Source organism: Poecilia mexicana, unplaced genomic scaffold (assembly GCF_051168715.1).
Source record: "Poecilia mexicana isolate PSO_F unplaced genomic scaffold, ASM5116871v1 scaffold_4, whole genome shotgun sequence".
In the NCBI taxonomy this organism is placed as follows: Eukaryota; Metazoa; Chordata; class Actinopteri; order Cyprinodontiformes; family Poeciliidae; genus Poecilia; species Poecilia mexicana.
This window is the reverse complement of record NW_028263373.1, coordinates 8,584,865-8,611,651: the sequence shown is the minus strand read 5'-3', so window position 1 is coordinate 8,611,651 and position 26,787 is coordinate 8,584,865. Positions and strand designations below refer to the sequence as shown.

Below are 26,787 nucleotides of genomic sequence, written 5' to 3'. Positions count from 1 at the left end.
TTAGCAACGTTGCCTTGTAACAGAAAGACGTTGGACTCAAAACCCAGCTCATGCCTTTACTTGAGGGGCTTGCCTGGTCCTAAATCTGCCTGGGGTCTGTGTGTGGTTATGCTGCAGTGCCTCTGTGTTGGACATACGATGGACTGGGTGACTCGGCCAAGGTGTGTTCTGCCCTTTGCCTCATAAGTGATGAAGATCCTGAACAGCATCGAGAGTATTAAACAGGTACTGCATGGACTCTAATCCTACTAATCATGAGATGTTACCAGACTGAATAAGCAAACACAGATTCTCTGTCAACTTAAAGTGAACTATATTTTAAACTTCAAAACAGATCAAAGGAGACAAATTAAAGGGAAAGTGTATTTCAGAGCATGTTCGGACATTTCTGCAGGCCATTCTGGGTACAAGACCTTTTAGCAGATAGATTTTAACATTTGAGAGCATTTTTTAAATCTCTGAGTTGTTTTGCCATGATAGCTGTGGTAGCTGGACAAACTGCTACCGTAAGATATTGAAACTAATCTGTCTGTTCCACATTGACTTTGTCCTTGAGCTTGTTTGACCATAAGTGCTCTGCTACTCAGCAGGGAAGGAGTTGCATCTGCTGCTAAAACAGACAGATAACAACCGGTCTCTGCTGAAAGACTTGGGGAAATTATGTCCAGAGCTGCATAATCTTCTTCTTCAAAAAAATCGAAATCAGCCTAAACAGTATCACTCGAGATCGAATGAGTGTGGACATATAGTTGTTATGAATACACACCAGCACTGCGTGTGGTTTAGCATCCCAAGTCTTATTCCTTTATTTACTTTAAAGTGCTTAACAAGTTTCTTTAAATATTGCAGCTGAAGAGGTTTTCGAAAACATCCAGTAATCACACTGAAGTCACCCATGTGATTAAATATAACACATACCTAATTCAAAATCCAAACCAATAGACAATATTTCATTTTGTATTGCTGTTTCACATTTTTATGTCATTCAAAGCTCCCAACTGGGCTGCAGGTGTCATCTGCAAACATTAGAAGGCACTTCTGAGCACATCTGCTGTCGATTGCAGCAACGTTTTAACGAAAAGATGGGAATACGATTTTGTTTGACCCCTCGAGCCTAAATTGCTAGACAACAAACCTCTTTTAAATAGTGGGGAAGGGGAGGGCTCACAACACTCTGCGCATGATGTTGTTGGGGGTGGCTTCATACATACAATGAGACACGTGCAACAAGACAGGGAGGCTTAGCAGAGAAGGCCTGAGGAAATGCAAATGGGGTAAGCCCCAAATCCACCACCGCATGCACTGTGACGCCATGGAGTTTGTATGACTGGAGGTCCTGCCACTGCTTTTAAATGTGCACTGAGACACACGAGTACTTTGCAATGAACACCTGCCTGTTGGTCCAGTAATGACTCCTTGTCCCTCCTCCCTTTACTCACCCCTTTCTTATGTCCCTATAAAAGACGAGAAACAGGTGCTGGAGGATCGTGGATGTTATTAGTCCATTTACACACCGCTAAAATAAACACACACACAGACACTGGAAAATATTAGTCTACTGTGAACATATAGTTGTCTTGGATTATGATAATTAATCTCTCGAAAGATTGTTATGCTCGCATTTACATCTGCTGTATTCTATAATCAGTTGAAGAGCCGAATTTCGGAGCAAATTCCCCAGTACGGATCATTGGGTATTAAAACTACTGGGCCTGGCTTTTCTGTAAAATGTTGTAAAGTCACTTCACATATTGTATTTTTAACCTATAGGACATGTCAGTGTTAGTTTCTTTTGGTAGCTGGCTATAAGATGCACTTGTCAGATAAAATACACTCCCCGTAAAGCAAACTTTCATCTACACGTGACTTTATGACGTCACAGAAAGCAAATGGCATCGACTCAACAACTGGACTCAGGGATTAGTAACTAGTAGTGCACAGCTCTTGCAGTAAAGAAGTCCTGCTTCTATGGGAGAACGCTGCTTGGATTTCAGGAAAACTTGGCAAAATCAAAATATGTAGGAATATCCATTGAAGAAAACGACAGAAGACTGGAAGATTTATTGTCAAAAGTCTACAGCAATAATTACCAACTACATAAAAAAACATATGGGGGAACATATCAGGGAACAACTAAATGTACTGTTTAGTTGGCTAGAGAATTTTAGTTGATCTTTTTGTCATTTTCATTTTCATAAACACCTACCATTTTAGATCTTTAAATGAATTCGCTAACAGTATGTGCCTTGTTGTACTTTTTAAGAGTTCTATAAAAAGCAGATAAAGCTTAGGCATACCATGTTGTTGCTTCATTTTCAGTTGCATTCAAGATGATTGAACATATCAAATTGTTTCTTTTGTAAGTCATTGTCCTAAAAAATAAAAAAAATTAGGCTAAGTTGGTCCATATTCAAAGAAAACTGAATATTAGTACTGGGCAAAAAAAATCAAACTTTTCCACTTATAAATAAATGAGATTAATAAAAATATTTCGACATTCTAAAATGTCAAAAAGGTAAAGCTTTTTTTTTCCCCACAGTAAAAGCAGGTGTATGATCCAGCAAACTGGCCATAAAGTGATATCAACAGTTTTATGTAAGATTGACAGCATTGTTTTCCAGGGTTGTCTGAAAACAAACATCACAAGCAGCTACACCTGATTATGATCCAGTTGTGTGTGGTGGGATCAGTAGATCACCCGAGACCCTCTCGCCATGCCGCCCTCACGGCCTCATCTTCCAGAACCGTGGGGGACCTCTGGTGCACGGGGCGGGGGGGCTTGATCAATAGGGATTTAGTGTGTTTGTCAGCGAGCGTTATGTGTCTGCAGTGGTCGGCTTCTGTTACCCGGCCTGCATATGTGTTTCCATCTGGGCGTGCAGTTAAGTGATGCTGGGAGGGGGTTGCTGTGTCTTTTAGTCTAGTGCTATAGTTGTGACTGATAGGACGGTGGGGCCCCGGCGTGCGGAGGCCCAGGGGAGCGGCTCTGTATTGGCAGACTCTGCGGAGAGGCTTTCTGTTCCTCCATCGATCTCAACATGTCAATTAGACAGACTGAAATAAATGTGCCCTGAACCTCAGTGAGCTGCCCGTATGAGGAGGCTCCCATGTAAATGACACCCACACATCAACCCCCATGTCACCGGAGCCAAAGGGCCCCGTGGGTTAGAATTGACCAAGAGCTTTTCCGTTGCACAGATTGTTTTTCGCTTTGACCCGAGGACTGGCCTGAGAAAGTTTCAGACAATGTTTCTGACGCTGTGGACATCCTGTCGACGAGTTACCTTTTATGGTTAAAACTTTAGCTTCTCTCTTGCTAAAAAACATTTGTTATCTAACAGTGCAAGGAGCTACTTTTTCAAGACATCTAAGATGTTTATATAAGTATACGTGCTGCCTGAGCTGCCTGGCTGTAGTGATTGTATACGATGGGATAAAAAAACAGCAAACAGAATAATCTAATATCACTTTTTTAGTACAGAAGTGTTAATGTGGAATTGGAATAAAAACAAAAATGTCTGAAACCAGAGACTGACTTGGCAAATAGTTAGTCAGATCATTTAAATGCACATTTTATACACATAATACTTTAAAAATAGCAACAAAAACAATACGATTTCCTAAACGAGAAGCATGCGTATATAATTCCTGGTAAATGTTAGATGGTCTGCACCTGTGCAGTGCCATATCAAGCACCAGGACTCCAATTTGTGTGGCTTTAATCAATCAGTGCCATCAGGCCATCTGATCACCAGCAGTGGTTTTGATAGTTGTAAGATTTGAAGAATTTTTTTATTCAAATTTCATCAGTAATTGCTTAGGTTATTTGTAATAACAAATACCAAGCTCAACATATAGGAGCAAATAGTTGTTAATAAAAGATATGGTGGTTTAAAAAAACAAGTTTTGAAATATAATCAATGGGGCAGACGTCTGTTTTACCATGAAGCGAAAGCTTGTGGCCGAAACTTTGACACATTCTGGTGTGTCACTGTGGTACCTGATCAATTTCAGATTCAATTGTATTGCCATTGCACATGTCAACACAATGCATGTTACGTCTGACCAGTAATGAAATAACATATGGTGCAGTAATGCACAGATGTGAATGGCTTTTAACTACCGACCTCAGCCAGCCATTTGTATACGCATTGGAGTACAATGTAAAGACTTACACATATGTACAGTATACAGTTTGTCAAGGTACATTGACTCAGGTTATTAGACTCTGTGTTGATTAGAATAAATCCACAATAAAATCAAGCTTTTCCTCCCAATTCTTAGAATCAGCTAAACAGAGAATCGTTCAAATGATAAAAGATTCATCCGGATGATGTGAGTACAAGCACCTCTGACTTTAACTAAATACACCTTTTCCTCAGAATGTGCTTCAAAATCTTATTTGTCTACTCTATCTGAACAAAGACTTTGGGGTTGGAAACATTCAGACCCACACAGACACAAACAGCGTTGTGGAGAACACAGGATTAGAGCATAAAATGGACTGTGTCCAAACAAGTTGACTGTTATAGAGATGGATTGGTGGTGAAGCCTCTTGAAGCTAATGCCTGGGAGAAGTGGGCGAAGCCCTGACTGGAGGTAATAAACCGGTACTACCTCCGTCTCTTCCCCCTCACTACATCACCTCTCCTCGGCCATATTCGCCGTCCTCCATCATCCAGGCTCTTCACGCCCCTGTGAGAGGACGCCCTCCCCGCCCTCCTCCTGCCCCACCCCTTCTCTTCTGCCTTTTCTGCCCTGATCAGAAGGATTTACCGTGCGCTCGGCCACAGGTCCCAGCCGGTCACGCACACACCCTTCTGGGTCGATCCAGGTCAAATTCAATTTGTAAGATATTATGTATTGATCCCTGTGCTCTGTCCTGTGTTCCTCCCAGCCCTCGGTGAAGCTGTGGCGGTGAAGCATATTGACCCAGATGCATGATTCCTCGGATCGTCGTCATCATCGTCGTCGTCGTGGCAGAAGTGTGGCGGTCTGAGCCGGTGTTGGAGTTGGTGGCCTTGGGCTTTTTACTGGTGACCCTTTGTTACATCTGCTGGCCAAAATTCCCATTAAGATTTGCAAAGCTTGTTTGCAGAATTTTATTTATTTATTTATTTTTATTGAGAGCAAATATCTCATCTCCCAGTTCTTCCGCTAAGGGTTTTATGGTGCCATTTAGCTGAAAAACGGGATCTAAATCTTTCGGGTCAATAGCTGCTCCCCAGTCTCTCTATCAAATCCACAGCTAAATAATTCAAGTGAGATAGTTAAACCCCTCAGAAAATAAATTGCAAGAGGGGGGAAAAAGCCCTCAGTGTAATTTGGATGTTAGATTTATGAGCATGACATACACTGCTGTGAGCGGTGGAGGGAGGGGAAGGTAGGTGCCATTCATAAATTTGCAGGTTAAATCAATGAGTGCTCCATCTGGATAAATTAAGATCCACAGAGCTTTTATGACTTTCCCTAATACATTTACATCAAATATTCAGGAGGCTTGATCACTTTGCTGTTAGATAGATCATGAAATGACAATGTTGTCAAAACAAAACGGTACTGGCCCGGCAAAAGCGTTTAAATCCTTTGAAATTGTTCACATTTCGTCACTTTGCAACCGCAAATTTTATTGCGTCCAAATTTTTTCAAGCCTTTTTTTCTTTTTGACAACTTCATATAAATTCACTGCAACAATCTGACTCTGGAAGTCACCTGATTAGTAAACGGCGTCTCCTTGTGCGTATTTCAGAGGTTGTTCTTATCAAAGAATAGCGTCTCCACTCCATGATGCTGCCAGGACCACGTTTTACAGTTAGGATGGATGAAGCACAGTGTGAAGAGGGCATAAGATTTCAAAATTGGTCACATTTTCAGCATCAGACCACCCTGCTTCCACATGTTTTTGTTGTACAGTAGTTTGTGACAAATGGAAAATGTGATTTCTCATCACTTTACTTTAAAAATGCCTTTCTTCTTAAGAGAAGTATGAAGGGCAAGTCTAATAGCATTTTCCAACCAGCTCATTGCAAATGTTTAGTTGATTTAAGTCGAGGTTCTGCAGCCAAGATTCCAGAGCTGTCCATTGAATAACTTTAACCAGAAATGATACAAAAATAATACTGATTTAGGAGGGAAGGTTTGTTTTAGCAGCTTTATTCAGATTTTACAGGAACCACTAAACCAGTGGTAAAAGGTTTTCTTGTCGAGTCCTTTTATAAAAATGTGAAAAGTGTATTTCTTCCCTCAAAAACTGCAAATACTGTGTCCCTATAAATTCACTTTCCAGAAGCAATGGGTAAAATAAGACTGGGCTGTAAAGGTTTCTGATCCCTGGTTTAGGTGGACTGATTGAATCGCGCAATAAAGTCCTGATTTAAAATACACTACTACGTTATCCATCAAATATCTGTTGTGTTCCTTGATCTGCACGATACCGTTTGTTCACTAATGCTCTCTGAGGCTTTTACACAATAAATGTATTTATGCTCAGTCTGAATTACACACAGTGGCATCCATTCTTAATACAATTGGTTGAGTTTTATTTAGGGGTATCAGAGGAGGCAGATGTTGGTCAACCACCTAAAATCACAGTAAGATACTTTCTGGTTTGAAAGGCAAAATATGTAAACATTTTTTCCAAGTCCCATTCTGTAACACATGCATGTCACCACAGGAAAAAAAAAAAAAGAAAGATAGTCCCTCAGACCTGGATCCCGTCAAATTCATAATGGAGTACCACAAACATCCGACACATAAGCAGATGAGCAGAGGTTTTGCATGGCTGCTGCTGATAAGAAAAATAAGGTCAGGCGCTAACGGGGGAGAAAGCGCAACGCCAAGGTGAGCAATGGCCATGACATTTTCGCAAACCAGGCTAATTCCCCAGAAAATTTTGAAAGGGCACGTTGCACATTATTGCATCACGACGGTGATCGCGTTCAAAGCATATCACTCTGTTTTCCACTGAAGCTCATTTACTCTAGGCGCGAGTAATGTTCTTTGTCAAAGAGCCACCAGCTGTCCCAAGAAACACATATCTAGATTACCACGCTTCATGGTCACGCGTTCCAAAACAAAGCTTGAAAGTGGAAATCCGCTAAAGTTGCAGAGTAGAACGAAGCAATAATCTATAAAGAGCAACCATCATTTCGCTTCTTAAATCCGCTAGACTTTGCACTCAAAGCTTTGGTCCCAGATTGAGGATGCGAGGAGCACACGTGGATGCCTTTTTGTGTGTGGATGCCTTTTTGTGTGTGTGTGTGTGTGTGGACGTGTGCTCGAACCAGGAGAGCGACAGAGAAAAGACAGAAGGCAGTCTGAAGGGAGCCACTGTGGAGTTTCCTCGTCATATTGTGGGATTCCCTCCGCTTACTCGTCCACATCCCGCCCCGACAAGGAAGCATGAAACACTCTGTGACTCCCCTGGGAGGAAACACGAGCCCGCTCTGCTTTGTGACTCACCATGACCTCCAGCCGAACCCTTTATCACATGCTTGTTTTCGAAGTACCCAAGAGGAAATGGAATGTGCCAGGAATACGGATGCATTTGCTGGAACTGTATTTATATTTGCATTTCAGAGTACACAGTGCACTTTTTGGTGTTGTTGTTGTTGCTTCGCCGTACGGCTTCAAACCTCACAGCGGGCAGAATAAATTTAGTCTCAGCAGAGATATCGCATAAAGTAGAATCACATGGTCAAATTAGTCATTTCCTCCATGAAATCTGTGACACCTTGCATCTCCTGTAAACGGTATCAGACGGTACAAATTCCTGGAACTGCGTGTAAAAATGCACAAGTTAAGAAATGTTGAGTGCGTAACCTTAAGTTCTTGCAGAAAGCAGGTTAAGGTAAAGTAGATGTGTGGATTTAAATGTGATGACTGGATGACCGTCGATAAGGACTCGAGCTGCGCCTACACGTCTGGATTTTTTTTTTTTTTTTGCCAGGGCACAGAGCATCACCAGCTTCTGAAAGAGTAAAGCGGCATCATGTCATGTACTGCACACCTTTCAAAAAAGATCTGTTTTTTTTATTTCAGAAGACTACAGAATAATTTCCCAAAAAAGCATTTGAGATCATCACAATATTTGGGAGATAACACTTGGAATTAAAATTTCCAAATTTGCCTTTTTGGAACCCCACAATGCTTTTAGATATTCTGTTTTTTTTTTTTTTTGTTTCGTTTTGGTAGAATGACAAACTTTGCCCTCACTATATGCCTTGTAAAATTGGTCTACAATATATATTTTTTAAACTAATGCATGTAAAGCCTCTTACGTGCACTTGTCAAACAAATGTAGTTTTGAGCAATGCTGAATGTTATCATATTTTCTAGCTAAACACCATCTTTAAATGTGATAACCAGAGATAAAAGAGGGACATCCTCTTCGTAAAAACTCTTAAACACTCAAAACTAAACATAAATGAGTCTTCAATTAGCTCGCAAAATAGAAGTAGAGATCACTTTGATAAGAGTTCCCACAAATCCTATGTAAAACGTTGCAGAGCAGCGACTTACTTTTTTAAAGGTTAGTTGCTACAGGCAGCTCAGACGCACGACGCTAATTATGGACCTAATGAATAACTTCAGCCGTCACAGTCCAATATCAGCACATGTAGATTTTCAAACCCCTGGCAAGCATTAAAACATAATTTCTTGCTAATTTCTTGTTATTCACTTGAAAGCAATATCATTAGTCCTGGGGAGGAGTAATTTTTTTACACTTCTTATAAAATTACTTTCCCATAATTCCCCCTAATCATGGCAAATTAAGGCTGATTCAGCCGTCATTAAGAACTAAATTTATTCCTCTGCTGTCTAAGTTTAGACAAATGGTACATTTTTGGACAGGGCAATCCATAAATACTCTGTATGAAAAGATTATTGACAGAACACCTTTGTGGATTTGTGTCTGTAGACGTGGATTATTTTTATGACCTGCCAAACATTTTCAAGCAAACCTATTTGCTTCCGCAGTCGTAGCCTGGTTTCACTCTCCTCTTTCATACAGGAAGTTGTGCAAATCTGGAGCCACATCCCCCGGAGAAATGTTTCTCCCTTTTATTACATTTTAAATAATTCACTAAATACTACATGTTTTTTTAATTGAAAAGTGTTTACCTGTTTGACTCAGTTATGGCTAGGTTGGGTCTGTTTTTCGTCTCTAATCATAATCCACGTGGCGCCGCTTTCCATTTACGCTCAGAGGTTTAAACTCAAACCTGGGAATTGTGTCAGAGCCAATTTAAGCATGTTCCAGTTAAAGTTTGGGAAACCATTAGGGTTTGTCAGTTGTTTCTTTCAATAAACCTAAGTTACACTCATAGTAATTCAGGCAAACAGCGGCTTTCCTGCATTGCCAGTGTGTGACTGATGTAGTCAGAGAAAAACAGACAAAAATACAAATTGCCAATTTATTTCACTGCTTTACGCTCACTGATTTCTGGAAGTTTGCTTGATGCTGCTTTTGTTTCTTTCTCATTTAGATGTTGTTTTGAGATATAGACAAATAAATCCGTGAATTTTCATTAAAAAATGTATACACATTTTTAATTGTGCTTCTTTTAAGTCCACACATTTGGCTAATTTGATTTTAAGAAATAATGTTGTTTTTGGCATTGTACCATTGAACATATCAAGATTTAATATTTGTAAGTATAAAATATTTGCAGTTTACAGTCACAATTTACACCCTCTGTAAAATGCAGTAGACATTACAGAAATTTTTGAAACAGAAAAGTACTGACAGCAGACCTCACTGAACGACCAAAGGAATTCGCTCATCTGTCTTCACACAAAGAAAAACTTGAACGAGATGCCATTGTTATTCCATAGGGTGTAATATGATGTTGGTCCAGCTTTCGCATCTAGAAGAGTTTCTATGTAAAATGAAACTTAGAAAATGTTAAATTCAGAATCATATTTTTAAGATCAAACAAGGATGTTTGAGATGCGGTCTCAGCTCTAATTCACCTTAAAAGATGGTCAGTAAAGCCCATCAACCCCAATCTTGCTCCTCCACTTGTTTTTTTTCTTTCTTTTTTTTTCTAAAGATAGCTTTCTGCACCGATTTGCAATCAAGTTGTAACAGAAAGAAGCCGTAACCAAACTGTTCCCACAAAGTTGGTGGTATAAAATGTTCCAAAATATCTCAGGACTCTGCAGATTTAGGAGTTACTTTAACTGGAACTCCTGAAAAACATCTGCACACCAAAATCCCTTCTGCATATCACTTTACTCGTGAGAATGCAATCAGGCACATGCCATTCTTCTGGAAGCTGCCAGTGGACATTGTCCAGTGGACTGCCAAACAGAGAGGCATGACTTTCCACTTCAGGGAACAAGTCTCTACTGCCGTTCAGTATAGCATGCTTTATATCACTGCGTCAGATGCCGCGAGTTGTACAAATACTTGGTGACGTAAGGTTTGCAGCCGTTTAGCCATGAAAATCTATTCCATGAATATTATAGAAAGACCGTTCTTGAGCCTATTTGAAGGCAAAACGAAGGAGGTCTGCGGTTACTGATGCTGCAGAAGGTTGGCGACCTCTGCACACTGTAGGCCTCGCCATCCGGTGACCTCACTCTGTGATTCTGATGCGGTCTAAAAGTTCATTGTTGAGTTGTTGACGTTTCTACTCCCACTTTATGATAGTGGCACTAACGGCTGACTGTGAAATACTTAAGAGTGAGCAAATCTCACGACTGGACTCATTGCACAGGTCGGACCCTATCATGTTACCACACTCTCAGGCAGGCGAGTCATTGGGAAGTCCATTCTTTCACAAATGTTTACAGAAGCAGGCTGCATGCCTGGGTTTTATATGCTTGTGGCCTTGGATGTGATTAGAAAACCTGAATTCAATGATTTGGAAGGGTGAGCCAATGCGTTTGGCAACAGAGCGTATGCTGAAGATTGCAATTCCTTCTAAGTTGAAGAATCAGGCATGTCTGACTAAAACTCGGAGTGAGAATTCACGTCCTAGTTTTGGTGTTTCGTTTTTCTTAAAGATTTTAATGAGAAACACAAAAAGTCACAGTTACATAATAAATAAAACCAAACCGGTATATCCTAAGCATTTTATGAAATGAAGTCCTCAGTCTCATTCGGTAGCATTTCTTATGTTTTGAAACTCATGAAAATCCTTGACCCACGTGACGGCGTCCAACCGCGCCGACTCGGTGAAGATTCGCTGTCGATTTTCTTTCTTTTGGAGGTTTGCTTCCTTTCTCACTTCCTTCCTCTCCTGCAGACTTCAGGTCTGTCTGAGTTTGGTGTCACGGGCTAACAGTCGGAGACGGGGCCGGCAGCAAGCCTGGATTACATCAAACACACACCAGACGCTGCAGCCGGAAGACAGGCAGGAACCATGAAACTCTGCTCAAGTCTGTCACTGTCTATCATCAAAAAAGAAAAAAAAAACAGTCTTAGAACAAACGGGTGTCAGGCAGGTGGGGAAAGGATGTAAGCTAATATACAGACCAGTTTTTTTTTGGTTGTAAGAATGTTGCTTTGCTCAGACATGTCTGAAGACGTAGATAAATAGAGGAAGGAAAATGAGAAGATCAGACGTGGTGTCAAGTGGTTACAGTGCTCTCATTCATCTGCAAACCTCTTTTCTTTTTCTGCATGGCAATTATGAAAAACTGCACATGCCAATTTTCCAAGAGAAAAGGTTATTTCAGTGGATGAAGATAGACTTTCCACTCAACCTGTGTATAATCAAAGAGCAAAAACAATGAAACTGGGTTCTCTCTGTGGCTTTCCTGTGCAGCTTTTTGACATTTTACAGGGCTGTTTTTTCACCTAATGTGCTGTGAATGCAGAGAACTAAGTGGTGAAGTATGTCGCTTTCATGTGCACCTATGTGTCATTTTGTTGCAGATTTCTGTTTCCAAGACATATTTGCAATGAAGGTTGTTCAAAAACAAAAGAAAGTATGTGGGGGGGGAACAAAAATCTTTGGCTTTCAATATACTTTAAATTAGATTTATAGCTTTGTTTGTAGCTTTTGAGATTCTGACTGATGCGTTGGAAACAAAAGCCATCCACAAACTGTTTAACGTTTCAAAGTGAAATGTAAACATGTCCAGCCTGAACAAAACCAGGCAGGATTCAAGACCCCGTACACCTGAGCAGGCCGGATCGGACCAGAGCCGCGAGACGTCTGTCAGTCAATCCGGATTTTTTTCAGCCAGTCTGCGAAGTATCGATCTTCCCTATTGATTCGAGTCGCTGTCCATCTGCCTGATCCTAATGTTGCCACAAGTTCGTTCGCAGAGAAGAGAAATTTCGGAGGGAAAGAAAACGAGGGCGCAGACAAACACGTACGAATGCAGATCGTTTGGTACATCAGGAGCTGCTGGAGGGGACAGAGAGTCCAGCCTGTCGATCCTGAACAGCTGGTGTTGATAGCTAATCTGTTCCTAGCTGGCACTTTTTGTAAAACATGAAACCCAGCAACCTGATAGCACGAATTAATAAATGAACAATTTCGCCTACAACAGGGGCCCCCCCTGTTCCATCTGGGTTTCTTTACACAGACACAATAGACACTTAGAAGGGGCCCGCAGGGGTTTTCATTCCCTCAAGTACAAACTGCGCAGGCCGCTGGATGACTGAGAACCACTAGATCGCATAATGACACCGAAAGATGGTATCCTCGCTCATGCCGCCAACCGGAGTAACACACACGGTGGGGATCCGTGAATTGGGTTTTTTCTGAGGGAAGCGGCTGCCGCTTCTCTCCTTCTCTCTTTTTTTTTTCCAGTTATTTAAAGTGGGCCCTAATAAGCAGCGTGGGTGGGGAATGAGGAACCATTAGCTCAATAGCCTCAGCTTTCGCTAGCTTCTTTGCTTTTCAAACCCAAGCAATGGGAACACCTGCATCAAGAGACAGGCGAGGCAGGGGGAGCGAAGGGGAAAAAAAAAGTGTCAGGGTGGTTTAGAACTGGAAATATACTGTAAGTGGGAGAAAGACAGAAATGCATTTTCTTTCCATATAAGAAGATTCTTCTTTTTTTTTTTTCTTTGCCATCATGTGTGGTTTGTAAAAAATCAACGCGGCTGATCGGTTTCAGTTTCTGGTACAATCTAAGCGACTCACTGACATTTCTAAATGTAAGGTTTTAAAGCAATACATCTGCAGAAGATGTATTCCTGTCCTGTCCCTTCCACAAGCGCGTGCTAAAAACGCACAAGTAAATCAGGACTATCGCTGCCATCGTTGGATGATTTATCAGTTACCAACAAACATGAAATTAAGACGAATGTGGTATCTAATTTTTAAACTAAGCTTGTTTTCTCCATTTACATCACAAAAACAACCATGGAGGAAAATCCTGGTCCCACAATTTGGTTCTTCTCTTCGCTAGACTCAATATGTTGGCTTCTGAAAATGATTAAAAGCACTGTCGAGTAGTAGCCAGGATAGAGTCTTCCAGTCTTTTTTCAAATTTCAGCAATAGCAATACTTCTAAAAATTGCTTAATACGTAGAAAATATCTTCTGTGTTGGACATGGGCACTAGCTCCCCTGTGACCCAGCAAGGAGAAGTAGGTAATGGCAAAGGATGGATAGAAAATGTGATAAGAAATCTTTTTGCCTCCTTTTCACATTTGTAACAATGCAGCTGATGAAGGAACTATGACCTTGTCCCATTTAAACAATAAAAGTTGATATTCTTTTTTTTTATTAGCATTTTCTCTGTGAAAAACAAACTGTTTACATACAAGAATGCAGAAACTCATCCACAGAATTCAAACAAAGGATTATGAGTTTTAGGAATACACTGCAGGTATTTTACACGAATCCTCTCCAAGGCTCCGCTGCCTGTGCATTACATTTCCTGCGTCTCCTATTTATGCAGTATTTGAGATACTGAGCCAAAATCAACCAAGCCACCTATACATTTTACACTCCTACAACTATAAGGCGTAAAAACCACATTGTGAAGCAAATTATATTAAGACATGACGCAGCACTCCTTCTAAGAAGTAACGTCATGCTTCCTTCGAGAGATTTATTTAACCTAAAATAGCAAGTTTAGTTGTCATTTCTTGTAAACATTTCAGTTTTCTTGGGTCCACAGTTTCCAGTTTTGTCTCACTCATGTGCTGTGCGTACCTGCAAGACATTAAGTCATAAAACTAGACGCTTAGCATCGTTTTTACAGTTTATGTTTATGGCTCATTTGGCAGTTGACAGAGATTAGTTACACTTTTCTATCAGATTGGCCTTTTCATACATGCGATTGTGGAGCCAAGCAGTTCAGACTTGACTTGTTTGTTGGATTACGTCGCGGTTTTTAATCGTAAAGCACGAGGCGTGAATGGGAAGGAATGCAGTTCTTTTGAGATAAAATTAAATATGTTCGACTTTCAAAAAAAAAAAAAAAAAAAGTATCCTTCAACTTGTTCAAACTTGCTGAGAAGGGAACACTTATCCCACATGTGTGCTTTTGCCATTGACAGCTGCAATTGATGCAATTCATGACAAAAGGGGAAAAGAATGAAACAGAGGCATTGTGGGTGCTGAGTGAGCCTGTCAGGCATCTGATCTATGGCGGGACAGATGCAGAGGGCTGGGAGGCTGAGGTAAGCTGGCAGGCAGGGCACTGAGGATAAAGAACACAGAGACACAGAAGAGGAGCAGGCATGCAAGCTATGTGATGATTATCAGAAAACACAGGGCCCCGTCTGTTCTCCACCCAGCCCGGCTGCGAGGCACAGGCCTGGGTCTGAAAGCAGGTGTGCTGGGTGGGGAAACACAGGAAAAGGGTTTGGGGGTAGGAACAGAGATGCAGACAGGCATGAAAATGGAGACTAAAGCTGGAAAGAAACAGGAGCAGAAAAAAAAAAATCCAACAAAATACATTAAGACAGAGGTAATTATTGATAAAAGACTGCAAGACAGAAATGTGCTTCTGAGATGGGAACGGGGGTCGCAGCAGGTGAAGGAGAACAGCGCACAAGTCTTACTGGAAGCTATGTTCGTCATTAGAGTCTTTCGCTGGGTTCAATAAAGAGCTCAGACATGGAAGACTGTATGCCTTCCAGCATCGGACTGAATGTTCAGATGTCAATAAAGAAAGCGCCGCGCATCAGAGGAATCGGAGGGATCAATGACGAGCAAAGACGAGCGTAAGTGGATCAGGGTGCCCCTTAGCTGACCCCTTATCACTGCCATACCTGTGGCTCGTCTTATAGTCCCTGTGCACACATACAAAAATCGCCTGATGTTCTGTGTGCAAATGAACAAACACTTATCAGTAGTGAACACAAACAGCAAATCGGCCAAACTTAATGCATCTAGGAATCTAACAATGGTAAAAGGCGGCTTGCTGGAAGAGACTGAGCACCAGAAGGTTGAAGGAATAGGATTTAGGTGGCTCTGAGGCAGCCCCTTAGTGCCAATCAAGCGTTGCGTCAACTACCTGAGTATTGTTGATGCCATGTTTATGCCTTTATGGCCACATTGTAGCCTTCTCGTGATGTAGCCTGCAAGATAAAGCATCTTCTTACAATACTAAAATCAACTCAAACTTGTTTACCATTACTGAAACTCCAGTGGGCTCCATAATGACCAGATCGCAGCGCGAGATCCTTTGTTAGGAGGTGCAACGAAAAGTTGACGTGGCAGACAAAACTTCAAGAAACGTGTGATCCTCTCATGTTAGTTTGGGCCAAAGTCTCTGTAGAATGTTTTCAACACCTTGTTGAATCTATGTCAGGAATAATTACGTCAGTTCTGAAAGCAAAAAGGGACCCAAACTGGTTTTAGTAAGTTTAACCCAGTAAAGCGGGTTTGTGGGTGTAGCTTTGCACTTAAATTCATCTCGCTTCAAACCAGTCATGCTCATAAAATCACAAGATGACTGAAACTGTACAGTTGTGGTTTCGTGAAGGTCAAATATAATCCGGTCACAGCACATTTGTTCACTTTTTATAAAAGCTCAACAAGCTCCTTTTTTCATACTTCCTGAGAACTGTCTGTTAAGAAGATTTTCACAGGGCAAATAACCGAAATGTGACTAAACATTGCAACAGAATAAAACACAGATTAATCAGCATGCACCAGTGTAAAGTTTAAGTGTGAACACACACACACACACACACACACACACACACACACACACACACACACACACACACACACAGCCATGGTTGCCTTGTCAGCTGCTGCAGCTTCTGGTAAAGAGTGCAGGCTGTGGGAGTGCAGGGACATTTCTCGCTAAGGGAAGTGCTTAGGTTTTGCGGTCTCGTTTTAGCCCTCGTGTTGAGAAATGGCCAAACTCTACTTTCATTTCAACTGGAGAGACTTGCAATTACGCTCTGCTCAGTCACATGACCAAGATGCATGGCTTTTTACTGCGCCGTCGAGGCCCTCCAAGGCTGATATGCCAAGAATGAAAAATATTGAGGCAGCCCCTCCCTCCCTTCCTTCACTTACTCCGCCGCTCTGACTCTCCCGCTTTTTTTGCAAATACACACATGCGCTCCAGTTACTGTCCTACCTTCTGCATGGCCGACGGCTTCCCAACTCATCTTTGTATTATTTGGTCTCGAGGAACAAAACATATCTGGAACTGGAGTGAGCAGACTCAGCGATAATGCTTCAGATGTTCCCAGGCTAGCATGGCCCCAGTCCATAATGCTTATATTCTTCCCTCTGCTGTTTATTCCATTGGAATACAGATCAATATCCCAAGACAGCAGATGACCAGCAGCATCGGATGAAAACAAACAAACAAAAAAAAAACTCTCATCTAATTGGCAAAGAGTTGCCATTAATCCACTATGTATGCATGTTTCTTTTGTATTGTGTTTGTGCTTTTCCATTGTCTTCCACTTTATTTCAAAGTCCAAGGATTTTCTTTTTCTTTCTACCCCTCCCATCGATAGACAGAGCATCTTTTTTTTTTCCAGCAAAGGAGGACATTGATAAATTACAGCAACCTGAGCCAGGGAGTCACAATTAAGATCCCTTCAGGATAAAGATAAAGGTAAATTATTTACATTAACTAGACGGTTTAGATCACCCCACATTCCTCTGCAAATGGGCAAAAAAAAAAAAAAAAACACCTCCTTCCTCTGGAAAGCTGGAAGAGCTGACTTCGGTAAATTGTTTGTGCTGTTAATTAATGAGCCGGGCAAATGTTTGCCTGCGTGTGTGTGTGTGTGTGTGTGTGTGTCTGTGTGTGTGTCCTTGTGATGGTTCTATGTGTGTGTTAAGGTGAGGTGAAAGAAGAGCAGTAAAGGGGAATAATGTGGTGGGTGGTAGAGGAAGAGGCTGGCCTATTAAAAACGGCAGTTGAGAAACATCCTTTTATGCTGTTCGAATTTCCACTTTACCTCAAATTGTGACGCTGTTGCCCTTTAGGATATAACAGAATTATGGTAACATTAACAATAGCTCCGTTATACATTGAGTACATTTTTGTCACAATATATGCGGGAGAGATGGATAGCACCAGGTAATAGCAATAGCCCAATTAGCATTTAGTGAGTGCTAATTGGGCTAGCATTCACTAAATACACTTTTACAATGAAAAGAGTATTTCATTATACTATCTACACAATTTGGAGACTTTCAAAGGTAGACAATAAAATATTTTGTGAAGAAAAGAAAAGAAAGAAATCACTGGTCACAATAGCTGTAACTTCAACTTAGACAATGTTGAGTTAATCATAATGCAAAGGTAGAACCCCCCCTCCAAAAAAAAAAATATATATATATATATACATACATAAATGTCACATTTTTGATAAATATGAACACAAGTGGAAAAAAATAGAAAAATTTAGAAAGACAAACACATCTGTGTAAAATAAGGAGTGGAAATCTATCTGAGTAAGAAACATTGATTTTGGCCTCACTTTCTCTGGCCTAATTCCAAAGCAAAGTTTTTCCACCTGTGAAATTTAGATAACATTTCCAAACTGACAACCCATGTTGTGCTTCCATTTGTTTGAAATGCATACATGCAAACACACATGTCCTTCCTCGGATTTCCAGTGCAGAGAAGGAACAATTTGTTTGTATTAGGGAATACGTGAAGGGTTTTTGGCAACGTTACGGTGTATTTCTTGAAGCTTAGAAAAACAAAACTGCTGATTCGAAAGTCAGCTTTGATAACATGAACATCATCTATCATCTACCACCTAAAATAATCAGTTTGGGAATCCTGTCAGTCATGCAGTAAAAAGTGTTTGTCCTCTTTTGGGGGAAAATAAAAAGTCTTTCGAGTGTTTTTCCAAAGAGTAAAAAGGCCTTAGTTATGTACCAACCAAGTTACTTTCTCTCATATACCAATCTGATGTGTGTAGCTGTTTGCAAGTTCACCTCAGTAAATTCAGTTCATTATTTTTTATTGAACATCCCTTTGCTTTAAAGTGCATTACAATAAAACGCTACATTTCATCAGTTGTTATATGCCTTACATTGGTAATGTTATTGCGTCCAGACTAGCTCACTTACCAGTGACTCTCTGGATAATTCTCTCATTCTTTCAAAATTTTTGTCCCAACAGGACATCCCACAGCATATGTGTTGTTTCAACACGCAGTTAACGAGGTTAGGAAATCTTCCACACGTCACCTGCGTTATTTGTCTCAAGTCACCTCATTCTTTGGTTCTGCTGACAATGATTTATGCTAGGTCAGTTTCCTGAAATGCTAGCTTAATGCTAGCAGGTGTAGTCCTTGTTTTTCTATGACTTTATGATAATTCAGGTCTTCACACATCCAATTTCAGGTAATAGTATACTGACAGAACTTATGAAAACATAGCTTATCTGCTTCCTGACCTTGGTCTTTGTCTTTTAAACGTGGACAGTTGAGGATATCTGAGCACAGCTAGCGGAGCAGCTCACATGACACAGGTGGGCAGTCAACACAGTCTCACTGAACACCACCGTAAATGTTGAAAAATGCTAAAGCTGTCGGTGAAAACCCATTTAGTCAACGAAATGATGTGCACGACTATTGGTGTGCATAATGATATAGTCATTATGCACACCAAAACAGGATTTAGATTTAAACACTTTAAAGGGGGTTAACCAATCTACAAAATTCAATACTTTGAGGTGAAAAAAATAAGAATTTTAACCTAGATGTTTGCCTAGTTCAGCTCTTGTGAAAGGTAAAAAAAAATACTTCATTGGATCATGCAATTTGTTGGAGACATGTCCCATTTATCCTGCCAGGCAGAGATACCCATTGGCTTCCTCGGATCAATTAAAAAACATGCCTCTGAGTTGTAAGTCCTGTTTCTGTTTGTGTATCAGTGCACTTCTGACTACACGTTTGCATATTTGCACAGCTGTGTGTGTTTATATCCACCATTGCATGTGTGTGCCCACGCGTGAAAGTCTGCGTGCGTGCGCATGTGCATGTGTGTGTGTGTGTGTGTGTGACAGAGAGAGAGAGAGAGCACCAGGAAGAGAGTGGGTGGGATAAGTTTTGACAAAGTTCCCCATTTTTTAGAAATAATCACTTGTTCCCGTCATAGAGTTGTGTGCGACTGCGGCTGATGCAGAGAAGGGAAGCCCAGAAAAGGCCTCTCTGGTTCTCTGTTGTCTCCTGCTCATCTCTTTGTTCCTCCATCTCTCCGGTGCATCCGACCCTGTGTCCCTGTAGCTCCTAACGAGGGGGTGTGGTTGTCACTGGAGGCATCGGAGCTGAATTACCATATTAATTAGCTCATCTTTTGACCGACAAACACCGAGCTGAAATGTCACCACACTCACATTGGCCATAGGAAACACAATTAGTGGAAGTCATTATTGTTTTAGTGATGCACAGGGTTTTTTTTTTATTTTTTTTACTCTATTTCCTGCGTCCTCCATTTGTTCCTCTTTTCTCACTGCTGTCTCTCTTGTTTGCACCTTACCAGCATTTTTTTTTCTTTTTACTTGTCGAGCTGCTTGCAACAGAAAGCAGATTAAGCTGAGATAATTATGCAATGTGAATGTTTGTATCTACTTGTATGAACATTTGTCATTCATACTTTAGGGTTCATGGAAAGCTGGAACCCTAAGCTTTCCATGTAATGACTGTAGATGTTGGTACATCTACAGTGTAATGACAATACGGTGTGCAGAGCTGCAGAGATATTTGGCAGGCACTGTGAGCTGTAACTGATAGGCAGTCCTTTTTATTTATTTTTTTAGTTTTTCCCCCTACAGTCTCTGAATTAACTTGAACAGGATGTGAGGTTTTTGCACACAGCTCTAATTATTGGATGGAATTTCCTTCATGATGCAACTATAGTCAAAAACTATTTATGACTCCACAGGTTTTCTTTTCTTTTATTTATTATTATTTTATTTATTAGCAGGAGTTACTGCTACTCTAAAAACTGTAACTTTTCTCCTAATTTTTCAAAACATGCGTTTGGATTTACCGACATGCACGTGCATGCATCAAGCAGACAACAACTCTCTGCCGGCACACGTCTCTCTCTCTCTCTCTCTCTCTCTCCAACTCTTGTCTTCCACACGCCTCGCAGAGTCATAATTTTTGAGATTGCGGTCGTGTGTGTTCAATATACAGCTTTTTCAGTGTCGAAAACACTCTGAAGTCGCATTTCCAATTGCTGAACGTTTCAAAAACGATGTTGCTCTCTTATTAAGTTGTGTCTGTAAACCCCTGTGAGCTAAATGCGAGGCGCTGGCTGAACCTTTAAAGGGTTCAATTTTAATAATTATTTTTGTCTGTCTACCTGTTTCAGGTAATCACAGACATTCCTACAGAAATTACAGCTTATGTTTTAATGTTGCCTTTATGCAGGTTGGATGCCAACATGTAATCATCTTTAAGGTCTGGGAGTTCCTTCTCTTTAATGATCGCTTTTCTGCAACAATAAAATATTAGTGGATGTGTTGGGAAAGAAATGATATTTGACTGCTGGTTAATTTTTTTGTTTACTCCCTTGAGTGTTATGTGTGAATCATGGAGATGCATGGGAAGTTTCTGTTTTTAAAACTCACTGAACTTTTTTTAAATTGTGTCATGTTTCAACCACAAGCTTCGGTGCGTCGGGCTATTAAGTGGTGAACGAATTTGAAGAAGTGCTTCATTTTAAAGTGTTGCATGCTTTTTCCCCAGCCTCATTTAGTTTGAAACCACTAAATCAAATCCAATGTATATCATTTAAACTATTCACATAAGGCTTCCCCATCTTCTTCTTGTTCTTCTTCTTCTTCTTTTTGTAAATAAGCATCATTATATAGACCAAAGGATACTGCAGATAGGTCAGCGATGAAGTTGCGGAGAATTTCAATATCACAATATCCCAAGGATTGAAATATCTCACTATTCAGTCGATTTACAGAAAGTCAAAAGAGTTTGACCCAGCTGCAAAAACACTAAGACACGACTGACTTGTAGGGCAATGAGGGCAGCCATGTGAACAACAGTAACTGTAGAAGAGCTGTTGAGCTCTACAGCACCAGCAGTCGGCTGCTGCTGACAGGACAGCTATTGGGTGTGCCAGACATAAATCTGACCTTAATGGAAGAGTGGCAGAAAATATGATGTTGCTAGGAAGTTGCAAGAAAATCCGGCTTGCACTTTGCAACAAACTATGAAGAGGACACAGGACACGTGTGAAAGATAGCGCTCCGCACTTGAATTTCAATTCACTGCGATGGTTTTGATCGAAGCTTACACTTGTGTTGCAACGGAAGAATCAAAGATCAGATCTGAAACCAATTGAGAATTTGTGGTTGGACTTGAAAATTGCTGTTTTCAGACGTTTTCCTGGTAGTCTTATTAAGCTTGAGGAATTTCACACAAAAAAAAAAAATAGATTAAAGTTTCACCTTCGAAAGATGGATAAAGATACTAAAGAAGACTTGCAGCTTTAATCACAGCAAAGTGTTGTTTCTACAAACTGCTGACTTAGGAAGCACTAGTTATTTGTAAAAAAAAAATAAATAAATAACTTTGTGTTGCTCTATCATATAAAATCCCACTTCATCACACCAACACTTGTGGTTTTAACTTCACAAATTCTCAAGCTTCTGGAAAGGAATATATTTGCAATGCTCTCTATAATCAGGCAGGTTTTGAGCTTGCAAGAACTTGCATTTAATTTGTTGGTGAAAAAGAAACTTGGTTAAACATATTGTTTTAGGGAGCAAATCTGCCATTCTTTTATAAATCCAAATATTCCTACATAAAGAAATACAGCCACACAATTATTGACATCACCACAGTCAATAAACTCGGATACTTATTCTAGTGAGCCCAGATTAAAGCCTACCTTTTGAAAATAACAAGCGTTCAGAGGGCAGTAGTCATACTTTTTGTCAAGCTGACACCTCATATTAAAAACATTTCGTTATTGATCTCATACAATATTCCAAAACGAAATCTTGATTTTTTCATCGAATGTAAGCAGACAGAACATCAAAATGAACTAAAAATAATGAATTGGTGTGTTGTATTTTTACCTAGTGAAGGAAAAAAAAAAAGCCAAAATGTTAAAGCAGGGGGCCTCCTCCAAGCTTGCAAATTGAAAATATTTCCAAGCCAGGCTGTTGCTTTAATTATGAAAGAACAGCATATACATCCATTCCAAATGAAAGATACATTGGAAAATAAAACGTGAACAAGATTTGTTGTTTTGCGTACGCGACGGAAACGTGAGCTACCACCATGTGGAAGCCAAATGTTTTGTTTAAATTAAAGGCGTGCAGCAGTATTCCTCAGCTGTATCACTATTGATTGTCTTGGTATATTCCTTGTGAAAGCATCTGATGAATGTTTAAGCAGGCGGGCTCACATATCCTCCTGTGTAAGTCTGACCCTGGACTTGTGCCGCTTGTTTCTTTAATGCTCTAGGGATGCTATATCATCATTCGGATTCTGCGTATGTCGTCCTGATATCTTGGCCTCTTCACAAGTCTGGAAGCAGACAGTAACCCCGTGGCCTTCCATATGTGCCTGCGAGTCTGAATACACATAACTTTCCCTTTGCACAAGGCTAGGCGTTGTAGCACGCCCTCACAGGAAATAGTGTCATGTCCCGTCCTAATGTCGTTCAGGACGCCAGTCACAAAAGTTTAAACACAAAAGAGAAAAGCCTTGGCGTGCCGTTAGCATAGAATGAAGCACTTTTACAACAAACAAATGTAGAGGTCCTCACCGACCTAACTACGATTAATAGATATATGCCATCCATCCATCCATCCATCCATCCATCCATCCATGTATGTATGTCTCGGTTAATGAGAGCTGTTCTGTGTTTTCTTTTTTCCTTCTTTTTTTTCTGTATAACTTTGCTTGCTCACAATGCTCTGCATACACCACAGTGGCTTTTTAATTTAACATTTATTATTTCACTGGCAAATAAATAAAACAATGCAACTGAAGTAAAAATTTTCTTTACCAGTTGTTATGTTTTCCTTTCATGTTGTTTCTATATTAAAAAATAGTGCTACAATGTTATCAGTAATTCACACAGCATTTGTAAAACACTACATGGGTTTTTGACATTTATATTTTGAAATATAATATTTTATACAATATGTACATTTACTTATTTATTGAAGAAGAGACTAAGAAGAGACTTAATACAGATTAATCAACTGCTTTGGTGAACTTCACCCAAAATAAAATAATAATAATAATAATAATAATAATAATAATAATAATAATAATAATAATAATGGGTTCCCATAAGTCCCATCACTAGTAGAGAAAAAAAAACATTTAAATGGCTTTTAAATGTAAGTATATGTAAAGGTAAGAGTAATCTAAGAAAGAGATTCACATGTTCTGTTTTTAACGCGAGTGTGTCTAGCCACCGTCTGGGCATTTGTCATTTACATATTATGTTACGTCTGCTGCCATACATAATGTCATATGGTAATATCACTGTGTAAGCATTTGCATGTGTCACTCTGAGTGTGTGTGCAATTTGGTTTTGCAGGGGACCTTCACTTGAGACCACTGGTGTAAGAAGTGGGTCAATCCCACGGTGCAAAGTCGAGCATCGACAGGTCTGTGAGAAGCAGAGGGATGAAGAAGAAGAAGAAGAAGAAGAAGAAGAAGAAGAAAAAGGAGGAGGAAGAGGCTGAAAGCAGACCTCGGTGAATCAGAAGCAGCATCACAGTTGAGGCAAAACATACAGCATGCGTGCAGCATGTACGCCACGTGCTCCCTATGTGGGTGGACTGAGCAACGAGCTAATCAGATGTGTTGATGTGTATTGGGTGAGAGCGTGGCTGCTCAGCGAATGTGTGAGAAATCTGTCTTTGACCTTAAATCTCACTTTCATGCTGTGGCAATCGACGACTTGTCAAACGAGGGCTGATCTACACAAGTTTTGAAGGACAAGTGGAAGGGCGGAGAGGGCAAAACCCCTCCAGAGCTGGAAAGTGTAACTCGCCCCGGTGTAGAAACACTTTATAAAACTAGAAAATAACATTTTTTCTACTTTGTCACTTTGTTTTCCAGGAGCATCTAACTAAATGAGAGAAAATCGAGGGAATTTAACTAAACTTAGTATCACACAGATGCATTCCAAGTACTTTTTTTTGTTTGTTTTTTTAGGTGATTATAGCTTACAGATAGTGAAAACCGAAATTTAGCTTCTTTTTTTTAAAGAATTTATCTTTTACCTAAGTAGGTGTACTAAAAAGCAAGACATGCTATATTTAATGATATTTTCATTGATTGCCTATTTTATATCAGTGTTTGAAAGCATAATTATAGATTATTCATTGATAGTTTTAATAGCAGATAATGTGACTAAAATATTGTAAATTAAAGGCGACTTGTGTTACTAAGCTGGATCGACGAGATTCGACAATTTATATTAATTTTAATTCATTTCCTTCTTTATGTTAGAAATTCACAGAGAAGTGTGACTGATCATATATTTCCAATAGATTTCGGTGTGAATAAATTGCTATGACATGAATTCATTTCTATGAGATCAAGCTGTGAGCCAAATGATGTTATGTTGTTGACGCAAAGATCTTCCCCCCCAAAAATTGTGATGTTGTTCAAAATACATCACTCTGCATCTAAGAATTGACTTTTCTGAATTATCTAATAACCTTGACAGGAAGATCCAGTTTCATTAGATGCAAATGTAATTATTTCATACTTAAATGAAGATTATTGCCACAGACTACTGCGCTGCAAAGTGCAGGAGTGTTTCTCTTTCTGACACTCATGGAAATCAGGATGTGTTTAACAATAAACTCAAAACAAATCTGATACCATAACATGGTTAACTTCTGAGTTATAGCTTTCACTTTGATTTTATTTGCACAGTGGGGGTGTTCCCCCACTTTCCCCTCCCCGCCCTCCTCTGTTCTTTGCCCCAGAAGATGCCTTTAGAAGTCTTCTCTCATGAGAAGAATGTAACAAATCCCACATTGTTCATTGTTGTCTGCCTCTCCTTGAAAATGAAATGAAAGATTTAACAAAAAAAAAAGAGAGAAAAAAAAAAAACTTCACAATAGTGTGGGCTGGGGTGGGGGACAAAAATGGAATTACAAAGATCACATTTTAATCTTCTTTGATCTGGTGTGTTAAGAGAAAGTGCTGGTGTGTGTGTGTGCGTGTGTGTGTGTGTGTGGAAGGGTGACAATGTCTTAGAGAGTTGGGGGAGGAAAGAAAAAAAAAGCAAAGTGGAAGAAAGGGACAGTGAAAAAGCAAAAAGGAAGGGGTGATGTTTAGCTGTCCTTGAGGGTTTGGGATTCGTGAAAAGAGGAGTCGCAGGCAGGGAGAGTGGGCTGTTTATTTACAGCAGAGAAGATGTCTCCCTCAAGGGCTTTCCAGGGAAGCTTGTCCCCGTCATCACTACCTCAGCTCCTGCACCTACCCTTCAGCTAAACTCTGCATGTAAGCTCCACCCAGCCAGGGAGGACAGCAAACGGGGGCGAGAGGGGATACTCTCCTCCTTTTCTCCTAGCCCCTGGCAGAGATCTCTTCTACCACCCCCCCCCTTACTGCCGACTCTGCTGTCTAAAGCCGAAAACGGAAAGGGTGGGGAGGGGGTTGGGGGCACTCGGTGCCTCCGCCTCGGCAACAACGAAAACAAGGAGACTCCTTATGCCAAAGAAGTGCTTATTAAATCCCAGGCAGCCGTGCAATTGCACTGCGGAGCGAGTCAAAATAAGAAATTGTTTGTTGTTGGGGGTTTTTTCACCCTGCCTCCCTCTTACCCCAGATGCTTTTTTAACCTCCTCATGATCAGCCTGGACTTTCCACCTCGCCCCCTTTCCTTCCTTTCCATCTTTGTACGAAGCGATGTGTGGCTGAGGCAAAAACACGGGACGTGACAGCCCGGCAACAAAAACATGCAGATGTGACAGTGTGAGAAGGCCACTGGAGGGCAGAAATAAGGGGTAGAAGAAAGAGGTGGGGGTGGGGGGTGACAGTATGGGGAGAGAGAATGACACAAACAGTAAAATCTGATAGAAAACGAGAGGAGAGAGAGAGGGGGGAAAAAAAGAGGAGCGGGCATGAGAGAGGAAAGAAAGACTGTGGGATGAAATGCTTGGAATAGTGAGGAGGGTTGTTAGTGTGGATAAAAACAAAGAAACAGAGGGGGGTTTGTAGGGAGGGGGGCGCAGATTGAGGGGGCGCATGTTGTCGAGGTGGCCCGGTTCCCTGGTGCCCTCCTGTTTCATGGCTCTCACAGCTTGTCAGTGAAAACAGCCCAGCCATGCAGACAGCTGTGCTCAGGAGGCTGCGGGGGCGAGAGGAGAGGAGCAGAGCGGAGAGAGGAGAGGAGGAGAAGACCTTTGTTTTCCATTTTGC

General features: G+C 40.7%; 1 long non-coding RNA gene across 1 annotated transcript; it reads left to right on the top strand.

Annotated features, from left to right (window-relative positions):
* On the top strand, positions 1 to 25,683 carry LOC148159920 (uncharacterized). Its single transcript, XR_015762756.1, has 2 exons — positions 1 to 225; positions 23,942 to 25,683. It is a non-coding gene; the product is annotated as an uncharacterized LOC148159920 (long non-coding RNA).
* Positions 25,684 to 26,787: the final 1,104 nt, after the last annotated feature.